Here is a 24482-nt window from a genome sequence, read left to right on the forward strand (position 1 = left end):
GTGTGACTTTAAATCAGCAGTCATCCCTGTGTTAGGGCTGAGCAGTTTCTCTTGTGCCCTGCGCAGTGTCTGGATTCCCAGAGGTCTCTCTCAGCCTGCTCTCTGGCAATTACGCAGGCATTCCCTCACTCTCACCATTAGTGTAATGGCTAGCAAGAACATCACTTATCCCTTTGCTCTTGAGTGACTACTGCTTCCATAATCTCTTTTGCATTAAACTAATGGCTGACTTGTGTATGCAATTTTTCTCCCCCTCCTCATGCAGTGAGGAGGGTACCTGTCATTGCTTTTGTCCCATTTGTCTTTTATTGCAGATGAAAATAGTGAATTTGACAAGAAATCAGAGCAACTGTCATATTTTTGTTGTGTCCCACAATCTTCTGCAAATCTTACTAAAAGTATGCAAATAATAGAAAATGCTAGCTGAAAAAAGAAACACCCCCACATTCAATTACTTTGTTGCCATGTGTAATTCCTCAATTGCAAGAAAGCAGATTCTTATCACAAGCAGTCATTTTACCTGGCTTTTATTTCTTTCAGTTAGAAGTGATATTTAAAGTAGCTACTTGATAAAATGGAGTAGTGACCATTTCCAAGCCATCCCTTATGAAAGAGGAAGAAAAATTTTGCTTACAGGTATGGTACCTCTCCCACTGTCTTTTACTGCAAAGTAACAGTGATTTTACAGACCTGCTTCACCTTCTCTGGGTTTAAAACATCATTGCAAGAAATAAGCATCTCTTATTTTTTTTTCCCTTGGTTGATCCTATTGCACCCTTCTGTTGGCCATCTTTTTTTGAAATGTAGTGCCTATAGATGAGTCCTTACCAGTCCTGTTCTTGGGGAATAAGTTTTACAGAGCACAAATGACTGCTTGCTATGTCTCTTCTGGGAGGGTGTAGAAATAGAGCTGGAAGTGATCTGCAGAGGCAGGAGAAATGATACCTGCAGCACTCACCAGGAGCTCGTGTAGCTGCTCTCAAAGGCTGCTCAGGATGGAGAGTCCACAGACTTGCATTGAAGCATGTACCTGTGCTGCTCTCTTTATTGTTAGGAAGTTTTTTGTAATGTTTAAGCTGACTCTTGCTGTGGTATAATCAGTCCCATCCATTGTGGGCACATGTGGTTTAACCTCAGCTGGCAACTGAGCACCATGCAACTGCTTCCTCACTCTCCCCCGGTGGGATGGGGAAGAGAATTGGAAGAGTAAAAGTGAGAAAACTTGTGGGTTGAGATAAAAACAGTTTAATAATTGAAATTAATAATGATAAAAATATACAAAGTGATTGATGCACAATGCAATTGCTTATCACCTGCTGACCCAGTCCCTGAGCAGTGGCCCCCCCAGCCAGCTTTCCCCAGTTTATGTACTGAGCATGATGTCACATGGTATGGAATGTCCCTTTGGCCAGGTTGGGTCAGCTGTCCTGGCTGTGCCCCCTCCCAGCTTCTTGCATACCTCCAGCCTTCTCAGTCAGTAGAGCATGGGAAGCTGAAAAGTCCTTGACTAGTGTAAGCACTACTTAGCAACAGCTAAAACATCAGTGTATCATCAACATTATTCGTATGCTAAATCCAAAACACAGCACTGTACCAGCTACTAGGAAGAAAATTAACTCTATCCCTGCTGAAACTGGGACAGCACAAGAGAGAATATTTTCTTCTTTGCAGCACCATCTTAAATACTAAATGGTGTCACTTGCACTGTTGTTCCCACTCCATCTCCCATCTATTTTTCCACATTTTTGCTAACCAGTCTCAATTATATGTACATCTCTATGGGTTGTGTTTTCCCGAGTTTTGCTCTTTCCTGTGGCTCTTCTCTGGACTTGTTCCTGTTGGCTCATCTTTTTCTTCAAATGCAGCACCCAGGTGAGGATGTACTGCAGCTGAAGCTTTGCTGATGCTCAGTAGAGTGAAAGAATAACTCCATGTGTTAGGCTGCAGTCCTGTTTATCTGTTCTAGCCTGCTTGTTTGTCTTGTGCTCAATAGCTTGAGACTGACTCGCGTTCAGATTGTCATCCCCTCTTACCAATGGATCCTCTCTGAGGACTCTTACCTGGCTAGAAGTTCTCCTTACTGTATTTATGCAGTTATTTCTGCCTGCATACAGCTTTGTTTCTTTCCTGTTTTTTCCAATTTCTCCAGTTTGTCACAGTAATATCGGATTTGAATCCCGTCCTTCACATTTGCAGTCTTCTTTGGTTCCAAGGTCTACAGATTTAATAAGTCAACTCTTTCCTGTCATCCAGTTAAAGATGGAGCAGGACTAGCCTGCAGAATTCATCCAGGTATGTGCTATACTTTCATGTAGAACCAGTGATAACTGCTGGATACAGTTCTCCAAGTTTTCCATCCAGCCTGAATTAACTTTACCTAGATCATATTCTCCGAACTTTATTAAGAGAATGTTGTGTGAAACTGTATCAAAAACTTTATACCTTGACTTTAAATAAGGTATTTGCTTTTTCCTGAGCCACAAAAACTTACTTTGCTGCAGAAGGAAATTAAATTGGTTTGAGGTGACTTGTTCTTGATGAATCTGTTTCTTGTTACTTCCCATCCCCAATATCTTGATGCTCTTTTTGGATTTGGCCCACTCAAAGAGCTCTTGGGATCTCTCATCAGAGTAAATGCCTGCTTAGAGGGATTATAGTCCAGGCTTATTCTTCTTTGTCTAGACTTTGCAGTCTCTGGGGCAGGCCTCTGGGTTTACCTCCGTGTTCTGGAGAAGTATCTGGTAAATCTTGAGCCCTTGACTATTACAAAGTCTAAATAGTAAGACTGTACAAATTCAATGTCAAGAGAATAAAAAAATCAGATTTTTTTTTTTACTCTCCCTGGGGGCTATTGTGAGATCCAGAAAGTTAATAAACTGGCCAGGTGCATAGTATGTCAGCTGATCCTATGATTTGTGCAGCAGTTGCCAGCTAGAAAAAGTATTTGGTACTATTACCTGGAATGTTTTCTGTATTTAGATTGCACCCAAGTAGAAGAAACACTGCTACTGCAGATGAACAGAATCTTTTTTCCCCTTATACCTCATGTATTTTTAGCCAAATGAATGCAATAGGAAGAAAGTGAGATCCAATATATAGCAAACTTTTTTATTCATGATATGGTTAAAATGAAATGACTGTAGTTTTATGATCTGCCTTTTCCCCTACAGTGTGTGTGTGGGAAAAAATCTTTACAGATGATAAGTCTCAAAGCATTTTCTAGATACCTGTTTATAGTGTAAAAGTAGATGTGTGAAAAAGAAACAATTAATGTTGTAGCATCTCAGTGAATCAGGTAGTCTTAGTATGGGTGTTTTGTAGGGCTTCAGCTTGTCCACATCAAGGTGGATGTTAGATCCCAGCTGTTTTCAGAGAGCAGGAGCACTGAAGGATATTAATCTGTGTTTAAGGTGTATTTTTAAAAGACTTTTTTAGGATTAATAGATTCAGCTCACAAAACTTATTCTGATCTAAAATATACTTTATTTACTGAGTGTTATTCTATCTAAAATACACTTTATTTACTGAAAGTTATTTTATTGCTGTGTAGTTGTAGAAAGCTTCTACTGGTCCTTCTCATTTTGTACAGTGCAGCTTAGCTGCCTTATTCAGTTTGTTTCTTGCTGGAACTCTGAAAATAGTGTTATATGCCTCACAACTTGATTTATCAGATGTAAGGCAGGTTTTCTGCCTGCATGTTAACACTGTAAGTATAGAAGTGTTGATTATATATCTAGTTTTGTGAAAAGCATGTTGGAATACCCTCTATATACAAGAAAACGTGTGGACCTCTTAAGATTTCAGAGGAGGGTCTCTGCAGCCTATGTGGAGTTATCCAAGTGCCTGAAACCCATCCTGCTATATCTGTACTGTTTATCTCTGACAAAGCCTTTGGACTGATGGATCTGCAAAGTTTTCCCTGCTGTAATTTTTTTGTCAAGAATTTAGCTCTTCATTTTTTTCTGAAATCTATCAGCTTGAGGAAGAAGACATATTTCTTCATATTTTTAGTTTGTTTCTGCTTCTTTCACAGAAAATTAACTGGATGAATTTTAAATCTCTAGTTTAGTCTTTACTCAAATGCATTTCTAAAATACAAAAATATTTGGTTTTGAGTTATGAAAGGCTGCAAATTCAGTGCTGGGTGCGGAGCCATCAAGTGTGGAGAACTGATATATTAGGAGATGCAATATATCTTGCATAAAACATAATAGATATTTTATTTGATGAGACTTAGCATTAATTCAGGAAGGGATTGCTTTTCATGATGGGTCTTTAAACATTCATTTATGTTTCCTCATTCAGAGGTTTTATTATCAGTGATTCAAGTTGTTTCATGAACCAACGAACTTACTTTGCCCTTGATTTGGCAAAGATTTAGACATATCTTTAATTTTGAAGCAAGAAGACTATGCATGCTGATTAGAGAGACTCTGCTTAAAATTAATTTAAATGGACTAAAGCAGAGTTTGTGTCTATCGGGTTTTGCTCAGGGAACCTGAATGCTTAGGATTTGGCTACTGGGAGGATTTAAGATACCTCATAAGTCCTTAAAGTTATTCAGTGGTGGCTTTTAGTTATAGCTTCTACTCCTCATTTAAAGAATGCAGGAAAAACAAATTGGAGTTTTAAAGTGCAGGGAAATGAATGCAAGTTTTCTGTATCCACCATTCACTTTAAAAAGACACCTAGGTGATTTTTTACTTTCTTTAGAATGAACTTCAGTTCCTTAGTCTATTTAATCAAGGTCTTAATCTGACCATGTATGTGTGTCATGGATTGTTTGATTCATTTACCTTATTAAACCATATGCATTTTATGCAGCTTTTACAGCTAATACTTTCTCCTTCCTTCTGTGCTTTTTGAAATTGTTTGACTTGGAAAAATTGACTTGAAAAAATTGTTGAGTAAGGTTTTTTGGTATCTAGATAGTCTAAAAATGAATCTTAGATTTCTCACATATGTTGTTCAACATTTTGAAGCCCTTAACTACACTGGTTCTGAGAACATTGTTAAAAGAAGTGACATCTTGGAAAGCATTGTGTGAATTATTAGTAAATGTTGATGGCTTAAGAATGACCTCAATTTTTGTCACTTCTCTTGTTGGATTTGCTAATATTTCAAAACATTTGGTTTTTCAAGGAAGAATTTCTCCTCCCCGGCTTCTCTTCCTCCTTTCTTGAGTCAGTGGTGAAGATGTGAGGCTGGATCTGACATGATCTCCATGGCAGCACACATTAGTTTCCATGGCAACATATTTCACAAACAAGCCTACAACTTTACTACAGTGTCAAACAAAAGGAGAAGCCTGACTGTTGGAACAGGCTCTGATCAAGGTTAAAATTAAAAAGAGGGGGAAGGGAGGAAACATGGAAAGAGGTTGGGTGAGATAATGACTTCTTGTAATTTGTCCTTTTAAAGCTTTTGCTCCAGGGTAAGCACATCATTTAAAGAAAAAAAACCTAAATTCTCCAGTCCATAATTACTGTGCTACCCAGCTGCATTCCTGCACATGAGTAGGTAAGTGATGTGCTGTCGCAAGTCTTTTGTCCCAAGATACTTCTTTAGCCTGGTTTTGGAAGGAAATGAGGCTTATGGAATAACAATCCTCTGTTCTGGTTGTCTCTTTGTCTCTCTCTTACTGTACCCCCCCCATAGCTTTTGACCCCACTGATCAGATTATTTGAATTTGACAGAGGGGCCAAAGTTGAGGAGGTAATTAAGTTCCTTTCCGTGTTGTGAAAAGTTGGGTTCTGGCTCCCTGTTCAGTCCCTGGAAGGATGCTGTGGGCACTGAGAATTGGAGAATTACAGGCATCTAAGCTGGATGGGTATAATAAGCAATGCATAAAGTCTAGTTCCTTTGGTCTGAATTCAGGAAAATGTTTAAGTATGTGCTTAGTGTCTTTCTCATGAGATACTTTCCCTAACTGCAAAGTAAGGCAACTATGAAAGGCTGATACTCTTGGAAACAGTTAAGGTTACTTCTTTCAGGATAATGGTACTGGGAAGGTACGAGGGAAAGTATGTAAGGACTGCAAGGTGTGAAGGGGCTTTCAGTTATAGACTGAATATAATCTAAACTTCAGGTTTGTACAATGCAAAGATTGCAGGCAATAGGCTTGTTGCTTTGTGCTTGTGTTGCACATTGTCTGGTCAGGAAGCTAAAATGCAGTTATTCCTGTCCCCTGCCATGTGCTTCTCAGGCTGCTACTGGCAACCAAATGTGAAAATACAGGGTGGAGCTGGGGGACAGAGGACTTGTAATGAGAGGATTTTGGAGTGTGGGCAAGGATAAATCGGTGTATTCAGTGGTCTGCTCTGTTTATTTGGCCTGTGCACATCTCCCCTGTCTCTGAAAGATGCAGTTCCACATGCATGGGAGAAATTGCATAGTTGCATTTATGTCACTGGAAAGGTGGTGGTGTTTTGGTAGTCTGTTTCTCAGCTGCATTGGGGGAGATGGTTTTTAAAAAAAAAGGAAGGAATGCGAAAGTAGCTTAAACTTACGTTGACCCTGGTTTAGAAGTGCAAGGCTACGACATTACTCTTGTCACTTTAAAGTGATTCCCATCAAACTCAGTATGGTATGTTATCTTGCATGTGAGCTTTTATGGGAAGATGGGAGGGTTTTTATTTTCTAGTTTTTTATTTAATAATATTAGGCTACATTATAGAGGTGACTGTACAGGCTTAAATGCACGAGGGAACTCAAGTATCAAAGATATCATTTGATTAAAAGAAATACAGATAACCCACACTAGTATTGCTGTAGGTGATGGTGTGGCAAATGGAAGGCAGTGTTAGGCTGGGGAGCTGCTGGGGTGGAGGCGGGTTCTGGAGATGTGGCTTGAGGCTGGGGGCATTGCCCTGCTCAGTGAATGGGATCCAGCTCCAGTGGGTCCTAGAGGGCTGGTCTTTTAATATGTTACTGTTCAGAGGTGACTTACCCCCTGCAGACCTCTGCTTACTGTACAAAGTATTAAAGTGGCAAGATACTCCTTCAGAAGGAAAGGAAAACAGTCATCTTGCAGAATTGTTTTGTTTTTCTGACTCTTGGAAATGATCCTGGTGGAAATGGTCTGCTGAACAGAGTTAAATGAAATGGTCAAAGATGTATATAGTCATGATTTATTGACTACCTTTTCATTTTACCTGATTACTGTTTTCAAAAGTGACTAGTGATTTTTTTTTTAAGGATCTTTGTTTCCCTAAATCTCTTCAGAAGCTAGTTCTTAGGGGGCCTCCATGTTCTGAAAATTAAGTCCTCTGAAGTTTCTGGTGAAACAAAGATGTATGCAAACGCTACCCATGTTAAAAGGCTTGCCTATAGCAGTGTTAACTGTATAACCAGCCTATGCTATGCTTCTGTTTTTGATTTAAAAAAAGTAATACCTGTGATAAACTACTAAGCTTCCAAAATACCAATATTGAAACTTTTCTGTAGCTGAGATGCCATCTCAAAACACTTAGGAGGCTTGATGTGGAAAGTCAGGCATTCTTATTTAACACCCTTTCATGGTGGTTATGTTGTGTCCTCCCTAGGCATCACAGGGGGCTTAGTCCCTTCCAGACTGACAACCCACAGAACCTGTCTTTGGTTGCTTCCTGCTTGGCTTTCAGCCTTCTTCCTGCCCTTAAGACTTCCCAAACCTAATTAGTGGTTCTCACGTTTGAATTGGATGCTCAGTGGTGGTCAAGCCCATCCATCCTTCTAAAGAGTCTTAGCTGGTTTCCTGTCCCAATCAAAAGCAGCTTCTCCAGCTACTGACTTCCATGTTTTGAAGCTTATATTCAAAGACCTGTGATCCAGCCAAGGTTTAGCAAGGCAGGGTAAACTAGACTTGCATCTGGTTTTTTTTGTAAGTTTGACTGGGACAGGATTGATGTGGATGGTTTGCCAGTATTATGATTTCAATATGTATTCCCAATACCTTTCTGTGAACTGTGGTAATGTCTTGCTTTCTTCTTCTGCTTTGCCTCAGTGTTAAAATTGCAATGTGGGCTCACTGCTAAAGAACTACCAACATATCCATCTGAATGAAAACTGTGAATCTGTTCCATGGGTTGTAAAAATAAACTTGTTTCATTGAGCTTTCATGTATCAAGGGATTTGCAAATGTAAAATGCAATATAAAGGAAATGGATTTTGAATAATTCCTTAATCTGGTTTTCAGTGGTCAGGATGTTCAGCTGCATTTTCTGTCTTCCTAATCACTTTCATATTAAAGATTAATTGCATATCATAGAGAATCCTTGATTAAGCCAATGAAAAGTGAGAGCATAGATCTGTTCATTAGAAGCAGTGTGGGGAATAATAATGAGCAACTGCCAGGCTTCCTTGTCTACGTTACAATAGACACATAAAGGATGTAAAGGATGTGTATTTCTGTGATTCACGATTTGCTGTTATTAAAAAAAAAATCATTTACAGTTTTACCAGGAAGCTTCCTTATTAACAAAACACAATAAATTACTCTGCTCCATACAACTCCTGTGGTGTAAGTTTAACAGGGAAAGGAGTTAATGTTTTACAAGTGTGTTTTGCCTCTGACTCAGGCAGAATCCAACAAGGTAATTTATGAAGGCATTTTTATTTTAGACTTTTGTCGTTTTGACTAGGACTTTCTCTTTTGCTACATGCCTCTCTGCAGTGGTTTTTGTCCTGAGTTCTGGGGTATTGTATGTGACACATGGACCACATCTGTAAACCTGCAGAATTTGCTTGCCACTGCACAAGTAGATAAAAGTGTGTGTGTAACACTTTAACCCCAGAGTATGCTGCTCTGGGGCTGTCTCTGCTGGCCTCTGTAGAGAAGGAATATCAAAGGGTAAGAAGTAGCAAGGGTGATGTCAGGAAATATGTCAACAGCATGAACTAGAGGTGCCAAAATTAAATTAGAGTCACTTTATAATACAAAGTGAAACAGTTTGAGAATGAGACTTGTTCGTGAGGCCAAATGGTTGTTAAAGGCACACCTTTGTTTCTAACAGGTGCTAGTACTGCAGCTGCTAGATTCCTATTCAGCAGCAACATGTGACTGTTACTTGGAGGGAATGATTTCACTAGTACTGAACGAGTTTGTCCTGAACCTGTGAGCAAGAGTCATGAGGCTGTAATCATACTTAGTATTGCTCATAGTATGTAGCAGTGATTCTGAAACCTCTTGGAAGTGGATGACTGTCAAGTCTCAATTTCTCATGGACCATCTTGGATTCTTCTCAAACTTTTTAAGAGAAAACCCCATTAGACTATGAGTGAATTAAAGCCAGTCTCATCCACCCCATGCCAGTCATTGGAGAAATGTAGTTTGGGAACAACTAGCAGTGTGTCATCTTTGTCTTAAATGAACTATAAAATAAAAGGCCTCTGGGTTGGCTTTCCTGTTCCAATGGATTTGTTTTTTCCTGCCTAAGGCTTAGAGATTCAACAAGTAGAAGCCTCTGATGCTGAATTACACCTCCTCCAAAGACCTATACAATCAAGTCACTGCAGAATGGGAAGTCATTGTCCCAAGACTCATCTGACAGTCATTCTGTGTGCCTTCCCAAGTATGGGCCTTAGGCCCCATTGTATTGCATATGTTGTAGGGAGGATAACTAGATGTGTGTCAGAATATATGAAGGTCATCAGGTACTAAGAAAACTTCCCAGAGTTGGAGTCCTTTACCCAATAGGTGGGCAGCAAAGCTGAATTCTTGGTTGAGAAGATAAATTATCCCTAGGGAGTAATTAGTAACTGATAAGGTGACTGGTTCCAGACCTCTTGAAACAGAAGGCTGTTTCATGATTAGAGAGATGTGGTCATTGGTGATGAGTCAATACAGTTTTTTTCCATTGATTGTCAAATAGCAATTAGGAATGGCTGGTTATTGAGTAATCTACATTTGCATACCTTGTTTGCTATCATTGGACTTCATAGATCACTCTTTAACATTTTTATTTTTCTGCTTCTCCTTCCTGCCTCTTTTGAACTAACGAGAGTAGTACACCGAAGGGAATAACTAACCTATTTATCTTGCATTTCTCATGAAGTCTCTAGGCAGCATATTCTAATCGCCTTCATCTTCCAAAATGTCTGCGCTATATTCAAACAGATTAAGGGAAAGACACTTCAATCTTGGTAAAAACTTATACACCAATGTTGGCAATAATAAACCTTCCAATTTAATTTCTTTCTCCTGAAAAATTTGAACCAAACTGAATTTTGTGGATGGCTGGTCAAGTTGTCACAGGTCTAGTTCGTGTGTGCATATATAACTGAACTGTGTGGTTTTACTTTTCAATTTTTTTTCAGAGGCAGACCAAAGGGATCCCTTGACTTTCCAAGTTTACTTCCTTTTTTATTCACGAAGTGGTGGGTCCCAAAACATGTTGGATTTACTTTCTCTGCTTTCTAAAGGTTTCTAAAATAGATACTGTGATTGTCACTTCAGGTTTTTTTGCCAATATACCCCTAAAGGCATTGTTGTTTTCAACAAATGAGATCTCTAAACAGTGATATTGTATAGAGAAGGTTTTGAAAGTATGGAAAAATTCAGTGTCGGAGTTAGATGAGAGAAAGACGTAGTTTAAGTGACAGCAAGGGAGTTCAGTTGGTGATGAAAGTTGTGTCTGTATAGTCACTGCAGGGACTGGTTTATGAAGATACAAGAGTTAAGTTTTATCTAACTTCTCCAGGTGCTGCTGGCAGTGTGATCATAGTGGCATAGCTAGTGCTGCAGAAGTCTCTGGTGGAATGGCACATGCTCAGGTGGCGAACCTGTTCAAAGTCCTGTCTACCACAGCAGAGACAAGAGTGGTGGTACAGAGTGATGAAAAGTGTGCACTTCAGTCTTGTAGGTGGGGGTGGTGGTGTATTTGGTTCCTGCCCCTGTCCACCCTGTGGGTTTTGAGTGTGGTTTTTTGCACTAGCTTAACTAAAATTATGAAGAAAAACCCCCAACTAGCTAAATCCCTGCGACCCACTGTGAAGACTGGTATAGCACTCAGTTAATACTGTAGCAGCTTGCTTGGGTGTGTTGCAGGGATTTGGGTTGTTCAAACCCCATTTATATCAGTATGAGAAGAATTGTATAGGTATGGCTGCTGTGTGTATTCCATACTGGTTTCACCTGAGGAGCTCAAGCAATATGATAAATTTATCTTCGCACTTTAGGAGTCTGTTTCCATTTTACTGCACAAAATAAACGACGCTTTAATGGGTGGAGAGGCAAATCTGGTCCTCTTCTGGTCCAGAAAACTTACACCGCTCTTTCACTGTGCATGACTGATAACATATAGTCCTGTGAAAGGTTGAGTTTTGCACAGCTTTTTGGGTGAGAAGGGGTGAATAGGCTAGGGAGGAGGTGGGAAAGGACTGGATAGCCATTCTTAATGTGGGTTTTCTGCTGTCTTCCAAAAGAGAACAAAAATCATCATGGTAGAGATTATTCTAGCTGCTGTACCTTTGTGCAAGAATCATGCTGCTGCTTGTGCTTTTAAATTAATGGGTTGGTTTCCACTCATGCACTTGTCTTTTCTGTTTCCCTGGGTAAGGCTCTGGGCAGGTTCTGAGGCAGAGTTTTTGATCATGAGCTCAGCTTTGCCACAGGAAAACTAGGAGGAACTAAGTCATCTTCTGACTTGTTGTCCTGTGCAGGAAGCCTGGGGCTACTACTCCTGTCCTCCCCAAATGAACTCTGGATTCTTCTCCCCCATTGTTCATGGAAAACATGTTTAAGATTAACCACTGAAACTGGATTTATTACTGTTTGTACAGCTCAGACCCATATTCTGTCATCTTTGACTTGCTTCTGATCTGGTAGGGCAAGGCATTTTTGGAACATCTACTGTGTTTTTACCTTCCTCCTTGACTGAGCTCCTTTCCCTTGGACCAGCCCAGAACATACAGCTCTTTGTTTTGTTCAGGCTGTCCACATATTTGGTATATGCAGGAGTAGGTAGAAAAGAAAATCTGCGTTGATTCTACCTTTTAGTGTTTGACAGCAATTTTTACTTTTAGCCACAGGAATGCACAATGGGAGCCTTTCTCTACAACTAAAAACATCCTAAAGAGTTTTCACTGGTACGTACTGGGACATGGCCAGAGCAAGAGGATAATCCGTTCTGCAGGGCACCAGACATGACTATCTTTTATATATCTGTATCTCTTATAATTGAAAAAAGAATGACATTAAGGTCAAGGGAAGATGTCTGGAGAAAAAAAGATTTGTAATGGCTAAAAGACCTTGTAGAGATTCCTGTTCTATCCACTCACAAAATGTGCAAGAGACCATTTAAAAATTAAATACAGATGAGAGAGAACAAAAGGTAGGGAGGTAAAATAAGGGAAGAAATTAGCAAGGTTGCATAGATTATCTGTATGCAACCATTAATTTAGAAATAAAGATGTGGAATTTTCATTTGAGTTTATTTTTTAGAAAATTTAGTATTTATAACGTATATTCCTCAAGATTTCAGTATTGGGGGGGTAATGTGATTTCTGACCTGCACAATTAGGGCAAAATAGTTTGCTTTAGTTTACTTCATCCAGATCAAAACGTTTTGACCTCAGCATTGAGCTGAGTCTGTCTTGTATATGTCTCCTAAGCATATTGCTTATGTTACCAGATGGGGGACAGAAAATAGAAACTTTTACATTTAAGGAAGTCAACAAATCCAGAGATTTGTGTTTGATAGTTTTAAAAGAGCTTATCGAGGTATTCTGCAGAGCACTAATATCAGTTTTAATATATATATCAGAGCCCTGGAGAGGTTCAGGAGAACTAGAAAAAGGAACTGTTTTGTAGGTATTTAAGAAGGTTGAATGGTACACCCAGCTACTTGTTTGTCTGTTATTATGCCAAGCAGAAATGATGGAATGCCTGGGATGTGACTAATACAGCTGTAAGGAAGGGTAGTGTCAGGAAAGCTAGCCCATGTGGGTGTTGACTTGTAGAAAAAAAAAAATCATGTCAAACTGGCCTTTTTTCTTTTTATGACATTTTAAGCCTGGTTAAGAAAAGTTATACAATTGATTTAATGCACCAAGACTACTATGAGGCATTTCTCTTGTTGCTGTACAACATTTTGATTGAGACACTAGGTTGATACAGATTCAACATGTGTTAAATAGAAAAAAAACTGTATAACTGAGGTCTCCAAATGTAATGGTAAATAGGAAAAAAACATTGCTGACATAAAGAAGGCTACCACTTCTTTCTGTGCTGTGCCCTCTTGTGCCCACAAGTCAGACGTTTTTGAAAGAGGAATTTGGAGAAGAGCCACAAGGAGGAGTGATGAACTGGAGATACTGGGTCCCTTTAATCTGTTTATATGTTTATTTTATCAAAGAGAACTTAAGTGGCAACTTGATCATAGTCTTAAATACATACAGAGGAAACAAATTTGAAGTCAGAAGCGAAGGTATAACACTCTGAGGACTGAGATTGTAACAGGTATCTTTCATTTATGCTGTAATTAACAATTTAAATAATTCCTCAAGGTTTGTGTGGCTTTTGCCACATCTGAAATCTTAGTCCTTTCTGTATATTTTTCTAAAATGTACACTCAGGGAGGCATACAGGAATTAATTTAAAAAAAAAAAAGCATTATCCCTTTTATTGAGAGAAGCTAACCCCATTTCCCCCCAGTGAGCCCTAGGTTCTTGGCTGAACTGCCTCCCACTAGACCACGTTCTCCTTGTATGCTGAGTGCAGTGAGATGTAGTGCGGCTGGGAAGATCAGCCCTTTGGGGGAGAATAAGGTCAGGAGATGCTATTGGGAGGCTCTGTGGCATGGTGTGTGGCCTCAGGGCCAGTTTAGACCCAATTCAATTTAATGTCAAACCAGTTTAAATTAAAACTTCTATTTAGCCCAAGATACTAACACATTCAGCTGGGGAATAGTGAAATATTTAATATCTGAAATTAGTGCTTTCTAAATGCTTTATTCTGTTGAAAATGCTGATATTTTGAATTTCTGCCCTAATTAGAGATGAAAGCAAATGTCAAAATTAGGATGTTCTGAGGAGTGGTAGTTCTGCGTTTTATTCATTTTTACGGAAAATCTCACCTTAACAGCTAGAACATTCTTTTTTTTTTTTAATCCTCAAGACAGTTGAGCTTCTACCTGTCTTTAAACACTAGGCTTCAGTTGGGCTACTTAAAATTAAGCACATACTTAAGCACAGTGCTGAACTGGGCTTGATTTCAGAAAATGAGCTGCTGCCCTATTTGTGTGCATACAAGTCTGATGAGGAGTGGCTGAGGGAAACTGGGGTTGTTTGGCCTGAAGAAAAGGAGGCTGAGGGGAGACCTTATTGCTCTTTACAACTACCTGAAAGGAGGTTGTAGTGAGGTGGGTGTTGGTCCCTTCTCCCAAGTAACAAGCGATAGGATGAGAGGAAATGGCCTCAAGTTGCACCGGGGAGGTTTGGATTGGATATTGGGAAAAGTGTCTTCACTGAAAGGATTGTCAAGCATTGGAACAGGCTGCCCAGGGAGGTGGTTGAGTCACCATCCCTGGAGGTATTTAAAAGACGTGTAGATGTGGTGCTTAGGGACATGGTGTAGTGGTGGACTTGGCAGCACTAGGTTAACAGTTGGACTCAATGATCTTAAAGGTCTTTTCCAACCTAAATGGTTCTATGATTCTATGTGTGAGAAGGCTGAGAGGACAGGTGAGGTAGATTGGAACAGTGCCCAGGGAGGTGGTTGAGTCACCATCCCTGGAGGTATTTAAAAGACGTGTAGATGTGGTGCTTAGGGACATGGTGTAGTGGTGGACTTGGCAGCACTAGGTTAACAGTTGGACTCAATGATCTTAAAGGTCTTTTCCAACCTAAATGGTTCTATGATTCTATGTGTGAGAAGGCTGAGAGGACAGGTGAGGTAGTGGCATGTTGAGAAGAGAGCACAGCATATGTTGGATGGTAAAGTCCCAACGAGTGCAAGATAACACTGAAGGCATTGGACTTGTTCACCACTGAAGGTAAAAGGGTACAAAGTGGGTGAGCAGCTCAGGAGGCTGAGGTGGTCCTTCTGCATCTCTTTTGCTGTGTAAGGTTGAGAGTCCTGGCTGTTCCTGGTGGGAACAAGGGAGATGCTCTGCCTGTGCTGCCCAGAGGCTGTCAGGTGCAATGGCCTGGGCAGTGCCCAGGGCTGATGCTAGGGGCGCAGCTGAAGATGTCCTCAACTCTGCAGCCTGGGCTGCATGGCTGAGCTCCCACTGGGGGGGTGTTCTAAACCTGTATCATATGTAAGCTGGGCACCAAATGGGAGGTATAAAGCACCAGGATCAGTGGGTTAAAAAGGCGCTGGTGAATTGGTGATAGCTTACATAATACTTCTTCATGGGCACTTTCATCTTTAATGCTTGCTTATAGCATAAATGGAGCTTGCAGGCAGCTGTACACTAGCTGCATGAATTTTTAAGAGGGGGAAGTTTGGGAGGCAGGAGTCACAGAAGCTTCCTAATTGGCACATACCCCAGTAGAAACCAAAATGTGAAAATTAAGCGACTGCCCTAATTATCAGAGGCTCCTAGGAATACATTGTGCTGGGAGATATTCCTTTTTCATTTCATGCACTGCTTTAAAAATAAGCATTGTGCAGAGCATAACAAGTCTCTTAATTAAAAGGCAGTGCCCACACAGCAACTTTTCACTGTGGTGCTAGCTGGTGAAGGGAGCCGCGAGGGGTGAAAACACTGCTTGGTGTCCACGAAAGATGGAGCTAATAATCTGTTGATAACCAGTGGCTCTTAAATGGGTTTGTGAGAGTGATGTGAGGTTTCATTCTGACTGGCAGCAGCGCGCATGGTAGGTTTCTTGTAAGGACAAATGCTTTTGGCCAGGAATTGCCTTTGCCCTCCTGCTCCCCTGCAGTTATGCAGCAAAAGATGTGCACCTTCCTTTCTCTTGAGTGCCATCCTGCCCTGAATTCTGGAGACTCTATCCCCAGCCTGTACCAGAAGGTAAAAGTTGTAATCATGTAAGCCAGCAAGGTTTGTAAGATGTGAAAGAAGACAGATAAGTTGTGGTGATGGACAAGCATTGCAGTGTATTACGCAGATGGGCAGTGTCACAGCAAAGTAATGAATAGTAGGCAGAAGGGTACACTGAGGAGTGTATGAATTCTGCTGTTAGTAACTGTGAAGTTCCTCTTGACTTGCAGAATGTGCCATTTAGAGGCAAGGATGCACCATGTATTAAGGTAGAGCACATAAATGGGTATCTTGTTGTCACTGTCATGTAAAAATCTGATTGCAATGCCCTGTTTTCTAACTCACCTGCTGTTCCTCCTAGGTTTTTCTTTTACCCCCAACTTCTCTCTACCCACATGACTTACTTTTTCCACCTCTGAAATATCTTTGCTCTTCCATATCTCCTCTACAGTACTCCAATTTCTTTGGCAAGTTAGCCAAGAGGACTTGTCATGTGGCAGTTGGCTGCCAGGGTCCAGTACCTCAAATCTGTTTGGTAGAAATAGAGCTTCATAGGCTGTATGTTATGTAGGTAACTTTCTAAAGGTTTCTTAAACATCCTCTCCACTTGTTCCCCAGTGATTGTCCCAATTAATGGAGCATGATATTAATTTGCCAATGAACTGTATTTTCCTGAATGTAGTGTTTTTATTTGGGCAAAAATAATTGATGTTCTCATGGTCCTGTCAGAATGCAGAGCAGATGTCTATGCGTGCACATGTTTGAGAGGGGAAAACTGCAAAGGTAGAGTTCTGCTGAGTTTTTGAGTGTTCAGTACAAAGTATGCTTTTCAAAGTAGGGTTTTTTTGAATGACTGGCTTAACAGCACTGTCACCAAGGTCAGAAATTTTATACATTGACTTCTCTGGGAGGAGATTTTTGGTAAAATGCAGAGTGCTTTTTGAAAAACATGTTTTAATGGGACAACAAACGTATTTGTAGATGTATTCATATAATAGCTGTATACTAGAGCTGGTGAAAAACAAGAACTTTGTGGTCCTATTTACAGGCAAAGAGATGCCTGGCTCTGTAAGCAAAATTAATACATTTTCAATTTATTTCTTGATTTGCTAAAAATGCTTCAAGGATTTGAAGTTGGGAAGAACTAGCAAGCTGGGCTTGCTTTCATGAGTCCTACCTACTTTTGTTCAAGGTTAGAGCAATCGAAAACCCTCTGTATGATAAGAGGTTTGAGTGAGTTTAACACATACTGTGATCAGCATGGTGTGTAGTAATGAAGTTCCTTGTGAAAATGTGAGAGCAGCTTTATTGAATCAGAAGGAAAGGTCCCCCTTGTGCAGTTCCTGTCTCGTGAGCCAGTATTGTGTCTTTAGTTAATGAAAGGTAGAAACATCACAGGCTTTGTAATGGTCCTTTGCCAGTAGTCTCCCAACTTGCAGTACTCTGTGGCTCAGGAACTTCAAGTCTGTATTGTCTAATAACTCTTAAGGGATTTTTATTAATTTATTAAAATACAGTTGCATTTTTCCCCTTTGTCCCTCTTAACTCTTTTCCCCTTCTCACCACCAAATTTCTCACAAATGAAGTTTCCATTCTGAGGCATATCTACACTGACACTCATTTCTGGCTGCCAGAGAGATGTGATGGTATGATACTGCTATTGCATGCTCTAATTCAAACAGCTATGATTTTCTGTTTTCGAAAAAGATTTCAATTAGTTTGGGATATTTCTTTGGAAGTAAGAAAACAGTAACAGAAAACTTAATATTTTCACTTCAGTTGCCCAAATCTTTATAAATGGTTTGAACAAAACCATACTAAGTAATCAAGGATACAAGTCTCCTTTATCTGGTTACAGTACACTCTAATTGAGTAAGTAATCAACCTGAAACATCTTAACCTGAAACATCTTGCCCTGAGCATGAGTCTCACTCTCACTGAGTGTAAATGTCACGTAGAGAGACTGGTAACTGATAACACTGTGGGCAATACCTCTATATAACTTGTTCTTTCAGTTTTGCAGCAATCTGACACACAGAGCTCTTTCCACCCAAATTTGTGCTTGTGCCTTATCATTTTGAATGTGATAATGCTCGGTGTGCCCAGACTACTTCTCCCTCTTTTCCCCTCCCCGAGAATCTATTGAGCTGATATGAAGGTAGGAAAAATATATCTTGGGAAGAGGCTGGCAAAGATCCATGGAAGATGAGATAGCTGTGTAAATGTATGACTGTTACCTGGAGGCAAAGAAGAAAGCTGCATTCAGCCTATGAGGTGTAACAAATATAGCTGTTAGACACTCATATGCCTCTCCCGGTTATTGCTAGAAAGTATGTGATTGTATAGGAATTGAAATTTCATCCACTGACTCTTAGATTTAGGAAGGATTGTTCCATCATTGATATTTTGTTAAACCATAATCTGGGTGTCCCAATTATTTCTTAAGCCAAGCACTTAGAGAAGTTTTGTTCTTCAGAGTGGAATAAACACTGTAAAATACTGTTTGTGATTAGTGCCTGGACTAAGCACCCAGTTTTTGTGCACCAGACATTAAGATCATAACACTGAGTCCCTCTGTCCCTGTGCCACAAATTTCTCTTCCCTAAGGTCTTTTATTAAATCTGAATTTCTGCCCTTCTTCCTGCTTAATAGAAGATAGCTGCCTGAATTGCAGACCACAGGATTCACCTCCCCATAGGTGTCACTGCTATTGTTTTCGGTGGAAGATTTGCCCAATGCATGTGCAAGCTGCATTGGGACCCATGCTGCTGGTTTGGAACACCTTAAGCCCAGTTGTCAAATGGTAATAGTCAGAAATGTGGGTTGTCGTAATGTATTGTGACCTGGGATACACTCTCTTAATGAGCTGAAGGGCTGGAAATATAATTGGCCATATGAGTTTATATAGCAGCCTTGTCCTCTTGAGAGGTCTGCCTGGCTTTTCAGATGTATTTTAAAGAATAGAGTAAAGCTTTCTCTTTTAGAAGAACAACCTTTCCTCTTGCAGTGGGGAGTGAAGGATTTCAGATGTTGGAAGTCAAAAGGACATTTGGGTTTCCTGTATTCCAACAGTAAAGGGGAGGCTGTGAAGCACTGGGACATCACCAAGTTTTTCCTGATGAAGAAAACTCCACCTGAGGTCCCTTGTTCACAAAGATCAGTGTTATTTGCACAGCATCAAAATTGAGTTAGTCCACTGCAGTGAGACAAGAGCAGACTGTAATATAAGGCTTTTTCTTCTACAAGTCCTAGAAATAACACTGGCTGTGATAATAGAGACTGCCAATGTTTAGAAGTACTGTATTTCAGATCTGTGTTCACTGCATTGCCCAGGCTTTTAGTTTTCCCATAATTATTACCCACACAACATTTGGCAACCAAACTGCTCATTTAAATGCTTATTCTGTGTTTTTTTTAAAGGTTCTGTTTTCTTTTTAACAAATATTTTCTTTTAAAATACCAAATAAAAACATGCAGTGATGCTTAAAATAGATTTAAAAAAACAACAGGCAAGAGAAGTCTGTCCTGGAGGTGGTTCAAGATACAAGTTGGAGATCTTTCCAGTCTTTTCTCTGCACTGCTGGGAGAAGTGACGTTTGCAGTTATCTTGCCTGATGTAGCTGCTGTTTATCTGCTGACGTGGAAGTCAGGCACCTGAGAAATGATGGTTAAAAGAAGTGAAACAACAATCCAAAACAAAAAGGGTAAAAATTTTGCTGTAAAGCTTAGAATGATCTAGAGATTGCAACGTGGTACGTGATGCCTTAGGAGGAAATTTGAGTCAGTACCACAAGACAAATGGCAGATTCATTTTCTCAAGAATCAGGTATTAAATTCATTTAAGGTTGTGCAATCAAAGCCTTATACTTGTTTTCCTGACCACTCACATGTATATGCCATGTGACAAAAAGGCACTGCATTCAGGTTCTGTTAGTGAATGTCTTATTACTGAGGCAATGAAAATACTGAGTCATACAATAGATACAACTGCATCTTGTAAACAATCAGGAGAGCCAATGATTGTACTCCTAAGTGAGAAAACATGAGTAGCAGATATTAGTATGTAAAACCTGAGTCTCATGACTTGGGTACATAAACGTGCTTGGTATATAAAATTTCAGTGTCAAATGGGAGTATGTTAAGCTTCAAGAAAACTGTTGGCTGCTTGGGCTTACCTATCCACTGTATATAATTCAGTGCTACTTGAGCCTTACTGAGGGGTGTGTGGAATATTGCGAACCTAGTCAGAGCTGGGATCGTGACCTCAGATTTACCAAGTCTAGTTAGGTGTATAGCCATTGCAAAGACTTATCTGAAAAGGAGCTGGCTTATCCTGTTGCGCTTATGTTTTGGGAATTGAATTCTCTTCTGGGTGGAAAAACAAAGTAATATGGTTGTGTTAGCGGAGACGGGCATAATTCCTGGTGTGAATCCATCAGAATTTTTAACATGGGTTATTCTTTCATGTGCAGCCTTCCCCCTAACTGAGGAGCAACTCTGTCTATAATCTGTTCAAGTACGGTTTCATGTATGTTTTCACTTGTGGATTCATGTTTATGGCAGATTTGAGGTGTTCTGATGTGACAGATGGGTTTACAAGAATAAAGAAGATTCTTGCCTTTTTGCAGAGACAGTGATTCAGAGTTGCTTCAGGGCTATACTCAAGATGAATATTTGCCTTTGATCTGCATGCATGACATCTGTTGATGTTAGTGCATGTCTGATGCAAAGACTGAGGGTAGATGTATCAATATGCCAAATGTTCATAATTGGCCTGTCCAGACAATTGATTTTTTTAAAGTATGGCAAATGAACTTAATAATAAAATAATAAAATTAAACAGGAAAGAGAAAAAACCCAGTTCAGATTATGCCAAATGTAAGGTTTCTCCCTTTTCTCTAAAAAACATTTTTTCACTCAGTCCAAAACAAAACATATAGCACCATTTTCAGCAGCTGGTTGGAAAACAAAGGAAGGAAATTCCTGTGTTCACAAAATCACCAATGGTCATGCCCCCTTTTTTCTTGGAGTTTATTGCTTTGTGTTGCCACCTAGGATGTGGAAAACTAGCATTCACTTCCTGTATTTCCTGAGGGGTTATTTAAACTTGCATGTCAACTAGTGACTTCAGACTAGCTTTAGCTTTGTGGTTAAAGTCTGGGGAGTCTTCACAATACCTTCTGTTTAAATTTTATATAAAAAAATTAAACTTTCATTGGAGCAGAAACCAAGAATGAGCATCTCGCTTGACAAGTGAGCATCCTTACCAGTGATGTTGAGAGCCAGATTCATTCTCTTGCTTTTTCGTTCTATTGATATTTAAGTATTTTATCTGTAGTGGAACAGCTTCATCTAGAGTGGCTGAGAGGGACTGTTAACTGTCCTGTAGTATGAAGTGTAGGTATTGGTGGCTGAGTATCCACTTGGACGGAGGAGAGAGTTGAACTCAATCCTGATAACCGAGTGGCAGAGCTAGAGAGTTACTGGGCAAACTGAAGACACCCATGATCAGTAGTTTTGCAAGTCAGGGTTTCCTCTTCCGTTCCAGTAGAGTGCTGCTGAAATGATGTGGGTCAGATTCACGTAGTGCTGGGGGATGTACTTCTTGGACGCATTCTTCAGAAGTTACCGTACGAGTCAAAGCCAACCATCTTGGGTTCCTCGCTCTTCTGAGCAAACATATCTGTCACTTTAGTAATGTGTTAGTGGTTTTTGCAGCAAAAAGGATGTTAATTGCTACTCAGATCTCCTGCAGTGTTGCATTTAATAACAAGACAGGTTGAGCCGGCAGGCAGTAGGAGCTGTTAAGAGGACATACAAGTTACAGTAAAACTAGCTGTTTTGGTAGTTGGAAAGGAACTAATGCAGAGGTCTTCCCAAAATGTAATATGTGAAGTTTTAAGACCAGCAGGGGTGCTATGTGATATCCAGTTTGAGCTTCTATGTAAGTCATAGCTCCTCCAGTGCTTATTCTAGTCTGTTCTTTATCGAGCCTGGTTACTTGTTATGAACTGGATTGGTTCATTTTCTAAACATGTTGATTGTTTCTGTTGTAACTTCAATTTAAAAACTGTGATATTTTAGAGGCTTAAGAGGAAATCTTACTGGTCAGAGGAGAAAGAAACCTTTTATTCTGATTCTTCCCCAGCCAGTGTACTCCATGAAAGGCCTTCCTCTGCTGGTAGAGATGTCATTTTATAATTGTTCTGCTATATTCTTCTGTCTTGGAGAGGTGTATTAAGGGAGAAATTAAATGAATTAAATATGTACCGAAGGCCTCTGTTCAAAGGGATGCTTTATCATAGACGTTAATTTTTTTAAGATGTTAAGAAGAGAAAAGCATATCTGATTCCCCAGATCACACATCAGCATTTTTGTTATGGAGATCTCTAAGTGATGGGTCTGCTTTGTTATATCAGTTGGCCAAATCACTAGCACGTGTAGTTTGGAATAACTGTATTCACTTCAGTAGATCTTTATTAGTCTGTGCCATCTGAGCATTTGGCTTATTTTTGGAATATACCAGTCTAAGAGCACCCACTTATGCTGTGTTACAGGATATGCTATATGAGAAGACCTGCCTTAGGCCAGGTGAGCTGACAGGATTTTGACCAACTGGGAATTGTCAGTTTTGCTATAAACTGTTTGTAAAATGAGTGGTGTGAGAATTACCAGAAATCACAGTGAAATTCCTTACCAGTTGCAGTTAACGTAAAAGTAGTAATTCTTAGGAAATGTGAACCTACTGCTCTAACAGATCCCATTCAAATGCAGATTTTCCAGCTGTGCAGAACATCTACCTTTTTTGCCAGGTTGAAAGCGTGGTATAGCTAAAGCGGAGCAGGTCTGCACACTTGTGTCATTTCTCTGTCAGTCAGCAGATGGGCTGCAGAATGCAGTGGTCTAGGGCAACAGAGACTCCATAATTTGTTATGGGGTGGGCTAGAGTAAAGAGAAAGGCTTAAGGATTTCTTACTGGGGAAAAGAGATGACTTCGACAGTGGGGCTGTTCTGTGTCCTCCCAGTGAGCTATACAGTCTCGCACTATTAGGAAAGAATCCTGGCTCTCCCACTCTTTGAAGTCTTGAAGTAGATTTCTCAAGGTGTTGAAGGAGAGTCACTTAATGGGTAGGAGAGCTGGCTGGAAGGGTGCATGTGCAAGAAAAGTCTCCTGCAGTGCTATTCAGGCTGGTCACACTCAGAGCCACAAGTGTCTTTGCTGGCTGGGCTTTAGGAACCTAAGGGATTTATAGTCTAAATTTGATTGCTCAGCTGAGGGCTGGGGTCTTTCCTCTGAAATTAGAGGGTAATGAAGTGGCTGGTTCAACATCCTTGTGCAGATAAGGATTAGGAGAGTATCATATGAGAGCTATGGCCACAGCCAAACATGCCTTTAGAGAGGACAGCACTTCATGTTGTTGAGAAGGGAGAAAAATGTTCCCTCCCTCACTGCAGCAAGAGAAGAAAGAGCAACCAGATAGAAACCATCCACTAGCCTAAAAATGTTGACTAACTTAGAGCTGGTACATTGTACAGCCCTGTCAGTAAGCAGGAGGTTATGTGGCACAAACAGCTGTCTCCATGCAGAAGGCTGTAGTTTTGTGTTTTTCTTTTAACACAAGCTGTACCATGTCCTACCAGCAGCCAATGAGACAGGCAAATCAGTCATGTGAAACAAGACAAAGCAGCCAAGGATATACTCCATAAATGATTACCAAAACATTGCTGTTCTTAATTATGTTGTCTTTCTACTTCTGTTATCATTTGGTCAGTAAAAACTTTCCCATGGCTTTGTCCATGCTGGTGTGCCACCCCAGTTCGGTACGCCTGCATGGTTAGGAGCGTACCTGTGTCTGGTGGCTGAATGTGATGTTTGAATATTCTAATCATCTCAGCTATTCAGGCTCAAAATGGAGTAAGACATCTGCATTTGCTCGGGCTTCCAGCATTTGCGCTTATGTGGTTTTACAAGATACCCTTTGTGTGTTTGACATGGGGCAATATGAAAATGTCTAGTCAATTCTTAGCCTACTGCTTAATATCAGCTTCCCTCTGGTGGGCAGGAAGCCTGCGGAGGCTCACAATTTTAATATTGAATGAATAGTGAAGATAACGTTGTCTTGTGAGGCTTCTTTTAGATTCTGCTTTAGATACATCATGCCTGAGCATGGGTCATAAGGATGAGAGCTTGAATGTTCTCAGTGTTTGAAAGTTTTGAACTGGATCTGATTTTTGAAGCTTGTTATCTGTCTGCCTAAAGCTTGCTTTTTTTCCTTTCTCTCATGTGTATGTCCATATCTACAGGTATATGTATCTATATATAGCATACATATAAAAGAAAATTAGGTGTGGCTGAATCTATTGAAGACGCTTTAGTTATTTGAGGGAATTCCTTCATAAAAGCATTGTTCCTGTATTTGCAAGCTGTAACTGGTACTTTACAATTCATGCTTTTATTATAAAGAAAACGCTGCTGCTTTGGCAGCATTACCCGTATAGAATCATAGAATCATTGAGGTTGGAAAAGACCTCTAAGATCATCGAGTCCAACCATCG

Source organism: Aptenodytes forsteri, unplaced genomic scaffold, assembly GCF_000699145.1.
Source record: "Aptenodytes forsteri isolate BGI_AS27 unplaced genomic scaffold, ASM69914v1 Scaffold282, whole genome shotgun sequence".
Lineage (NCBI taxonomy): Eukaryota > Metazoa > Chordata > Aves > Sphenisciformes > Spheniscidae > Aptenodytes > Aptenodytes forsteri.